At 36.4% G+C, this 5,000-nt stretch overlaps 1 protein-coding gene across 1 annotated transcript in view; it reads right to left on the bottom strand.

Moving 5' to 3' along the window:
* LOC144960359 (uncharacterized) overlaps nucleotides 1–819 on the bottom strand; it is a 6,368-nt gene extending 5,549 nt beyond the window's left edge. Inside the window, exon 1 of the mRNA XM_078893442.1 lies at nucleotides 510–819. The gene's annotated coding sequence lies outside the window, so the exon portion shown is untranslated. The remainder of the gene's footprint in view (nucleotides 1–509) is intronic.
* Between the last annotated feature and the right edge of the window lie 4,181 nt (nucleotides 820–5,000).

Below are 5,000 nucleotides of genomic sequence, written 5' to 3'. Positions count from 1 at the left end.
TTCACCAAAACTTCACATCCAACTAAGACATAAATAGATTTTTTATCACAGACACAAAATCAGCAAGTACTTCCGATACATAATTTCTTTAGCAAAATAACCTCTACAACACTGTTCATTTTCTTTACATTTTATGATGTACAAGAGAAATTTGAGTAAGAAAAATGTTGGTTGTGTCGTAACGAATGTGACGATTTTCCTATAGTTGGTAAGGAGCGGGTTAATGACTCTCGGCTTGGCAAAAACGCTCAAACCTGGGACGCTGTGGAAGACTTCGTGAAGCGACAGGTTTGAGAGTCGTTGCCAAGATGAGTTTCATTTTAAATCGATCAATTTTTGAAGGACGAGTTTTCTGGCCATTTTTTAAAAAATATATGTCTTTCCAGAGATGGCATTTAACTGGTTAAATACGGTGGATTAAAAAAATAATAAATAAAAATGCATGTCTAAATCAAAATAAATGATATTGAACAATAATAAATAGAAGAAATAACAGTGAAAACACCCACCTCTAAAATCTCCAAGCAGACCAAAATCATGGGAGATAATCAAGGTCACACAGTCATTAATTTACACACTATAGTGGTCATGGCACATGTCACGTGACTGTACAAAATGGAGATGATTATATAGCCTGTGCACTGTGTTATTGATTTTTATTAAGTATTATGATTTATTTATTTATTTTTTGGAAAATCTGCACAATTATTATCTTGTAGAGATGTGGCCCTCCTAAATACAATCAGAAAAACACACTCGTAAAAACAACAATTTCTCTAACAATTTCAAAATAACATGTTTAATAAACCATCGCATAGGGTCCATAATGTGCACTCAATCAATCACGCACAAACAACTCTTCAACACACACACACATATACACATACACACAAACATACACACACACACACACCTACAATTTAACCCATAATCAAACTAGCCCATCACGTTGATAGATGATAACAACTGTCCACTCTTAAAAGCCTGCTATCGATAACTCAAAATTGCACGGTTTGACCGACCCGTGTGTACCAGATACCAAAATATCATTCATAACAAGTACATTAACCTTTAACTTTTATATAGGGCAATATCCACCAAACGGGCTCAACGCGATTTACAAGGGGTCCCTAGCCAACAGCAACATTTAACATTTAGGCGATATTACAATTTTTTCGGAAAGAGACAATGCAGTTAACGACCAGATACTCATTTTACACCTGAGTAGGGTGACATAATGTAAGAACGAGCCCCGTTCTGAGCTGCGCGATGTGTAGTACTTGGAAACGCTAATTGACTCACATTATCTCTGTCTTCTTGTGTGTAAAATTAATAATATTAATAATATCGCTTTTCGGGCGTCATGTCTCGTCCTGCATGTTGCTGCTGGCTAGGGACCCCGTGCAAAACGCATTGAGCATGTTCAGTTAATATTGCACCAAACAATTGCTCACGTTGTTTTTCGTTTGTTTGTTGTTTGCCTGTTTTTGTTTTGTTTTGCTTTCTTTTTTGGTTGTTTTATTTTGGGGGGGGGGGTTGTTTTGTTTTGTTTGGGGGGGGGGGGGGGTCTTTTTTTGGGGGTTATCTTTTTGTTTTTTGTTTGTTTGTTTGTTTGTTTGTTTGTTTTTGTTTTTTGTTTTTGTTTTGTTTTGTTTTTTGTTTTTTTTGGGGGGTTGTGTTGTTTTGTTGTTGTTTTAGTTTGTTTTTCTTTTTTCTTGTTATTTCTTGTTTTATTTTTGCTCGTTTTTGTTTTTGGTTTTGGTTTTTATGTGATTTTTTTCTTTTCTATTCTTTTTCATTTCTACTTGCAATGATGTAAATTGTACGAACGCTTGAACAATAACTCTAATCGCTGACTTGTAATGTATAAACGGCAAGTTGGTTTTTAACCCTATCCTTACTACCCAAAGGAAAATCGTCAAATTCATTAAGGTATAACCAACAATTTTCTTGTTCTGATTTCATTTTGTTATAGTTATAGTCATAAAAACTCGACACTGTGTTGCAGAGCTCATTTTCTGAACAGAACAAGCATATACTCGTTACTATTCTGTCTGAAAAATATTTTTTGTGTTGAGTGATTATGAAATTTTGGTCAAATTCTGAAAATAGCTGGTAAGGAGAGAGTTTAATGGCATGCTTTGGGATTAGATAAACTATTCTGAAGCGTACCCGGTATTGTATGTAGAACGATGGAATTGAAGCAGTGTCAACATGTAGTGTTTTTTAACCAATTAACGGTCGCGCGGATTTAATAATTTGGCCATAAAACTCGTTCTTCAAATATCGATCGAATTAAATGATCCCTATCTGGGGGAAGACTCTCAAACCTGGGACTCCATGGAAGACCTCGCGAAATCCCAGGTTTTGAGAGTTTGCCAAGATGAGGGTCATTTAAATCGACTGATAATTAAAGGAAGAGTGTTCTGGCTAAATGTTAAAATAATATTATGTGCTTTTTTCCAGAGAACGGCGGTTAACTAGTTAATATTTGTCTCATAAGGAAAGTATTGCCGTATTCTGTTAAAAACAATTGAAATATTTTGTTTTCAACATTTTCTGTACGTGAAAAGTTAGAAACTCGGAAAACCGTACCAAAAGTATGGACCTTTTTCGGATAAGTTATTTTTACTAAGGGGGCGGGCGAGGTGGATTGGTAGTTAAGGCATTGCATTGTGCCCTGGAAGATCCCGGGTTCAAGCCTCGCTTTAGACACTTTCGTTGTTCTTTTACCAATTGGCTCACTTTGGAGGTTCTTGTGGACATCAGACATCTTGTTTGATGGATTTTCTCTGTTCCTTCATGTAAATTCCTCTGTGACAGCATCTCACTGTGACAATATGGGTGATTCCTGTTGACGTTAGATGTTTGTAAGATGAATCATCTATAGATGTTGTACGCTTGGCTAAGAAACTCGTAGGAAAGTGCCAGAAGACAATAGAGAATAAAACATTTTCGCGGCAGTGATGGGGGTTTGAACCCGAGACCTTACTGGTACGACAACTCCGCCTGGCCTGGGAGAGCGTGACTCTACCGTATGAGCTATTCACGATCCCAAAAAAGATCGTCTCTAACCCTAGTCATTCTCTCTCTTCCCCGACTACTTGAGATCGCGGGTCCAACATACACAACCTCCGCGAAGTTAGTTGGCCAGCAATTAAGCTATTGTCTTCTGGCACTTTCCTACTCACTTCATCTCTTGTTGTTATCAACATAAGTAGTGCCTGCTCCACTCACTTTTCTGAGCTGAGACACTCATAACATTGCCATCTGGAAATATAACGGACCAAAACACAAAGCTATGTGTAAACTTTCAACGTTTATAGTCTGGTTAATACAGTTTAGTGAGAATTACTCATAAAAAAACAATAACAAAGATCTGAGTGACCTCAAATTCGTTCTATCCATAACCATACGTGTAATGTCTCGGCGGCGGCGTCTACGGTTAAATACTGCTACACAAGTGTAGGTGATAGCGGCCGTAACACGGTCGTAATATAATCGTCTACGATGTATAGGAAACGGCCTTAAGTTGTAACGCCCACCATTTCGGTGTCCATCACAATACTATACTACACAAGGGTCAAGTGGTTACCTTTTCACGCGGGACAGTTGTGAACAGTCAAGCCATGCTGGTCGTGATTAGTAAATGATAGGATAAATGTGGTTTTTTTTATTTCTTTTTGTTTCAGCAGTGTTTATGTGCGTGTCTAGTTTTGTGTGTGTTGTGTGTGTGTCTGTACGAATGTAAATAAGTTGTCCTATTGAGCATTTATTTGCATAAACATTCTTTTTTTTCCTTTTGTAATTTTCAATTTTCAATTATTTATTTATACAGCCCGATACATTCAAAGACAATAGGTAATACAAAACGCAAAAATACTATTGCGACTCACAAGTCTGTCTGAATAGGAATGTTTTTAAAAGTCTCTTTATATTACTGATTATATTATTCTACCAGCGTTTCTACCCCCTTTTTTAACGCACAGAATTTTATGCGTTGTTCTCTAATATTCCCCTCAATTTGACACTCTTAGTTATCTAGCGAACGTGTCTTTTTGATTACATTCCAAGATTTTTCTTCAACAGAAAGGACGTACGAAATACTTCGTCGTCCATCTGGTTCTTTAGTAATGTATTTAAGTTATTATTGTTTTGTTTTTTTTGTCGTTGGCTGAAGAAGTTGAGCCCGCAAAGGTTCTCTCTTTGATGTTGTGTTTTTTTAAGCTATCACCTTCATTTTTGTTAATTACTTTTTAATAATATTATACCAAGCTTGGGGGCGTGTTTGATTTCTGTATCTAATTTGTTCCATATTGTTGTGGCCACGACTGAGAATTTTTGTTTTCAACTAAAAGAAAAAAATTGAGCCTTTATATAGAGAAATATCTACTAAACGTGCTCAAAGCGCTTTACAAGGCGTTGTCTCTGTCAGAAATAAATAGTAATTTGGCTTAATAGGCGTCATGTCCCGTCCTTACATGTTACGTGTTGCTGTTGGCTAAGGGCCCCTTGTAAAGAGCTTTGATCAAGTTGTGCGGATAGTGCTCTATATGAAATGAGCTTTTGACACACCTACACGGTCAGTAAGTTGATCTATCCAATCATGTTGAGACAGATATTATTATTTTTACTATAATACTTGCTTATTATCGAGCTGGTCATCTTATCAAGGGACACGGATGACCAGAGCTAGTAATGACCATTGGTGTTGCTGTCACCGAGTGCTCTTCAAGTGATAACAAGATTTGATAACCAGCGCCAAATCGACAGAACAAAATAAATAGATAAATTGATATGAATATTTATAAAAACCTGAGCAAGGTTCTCAATATGAATATTTATATAATTAGAATGTTGCTGCCAAAAGCTTTAAGAAATAAATAACAATGTGAAATTGAATTCAAACTTCAATTTAAATAACGTGGACGTTTCGGGTTTCCCCTTTATAAAAAAAAACACGATGAGTGAAACATTACAGACGAATGAGATATGTGAGA

The sequence above is a fragment of the Berghia stephanieae genome, chromosome 15 (genome assembly GCF_034508935.2).
Source record: "Berghia stephanieae isolate SIO BIC M18660-M18661 chromosome 15, UCSD_Bste_1.3, whole genome shotgun sequence".
NCBI lineage: Eukaryota > Metazoa > Mollusca > Gastropoda > Nudibranchia > Aeolidiidae > Berghia > Berghia stephanieae.
The sequence above is the reverse complement of the archived record's forward strand: the minus strand, read 5'-3'. Positions and strand labels throughout refer to the sequence as shown.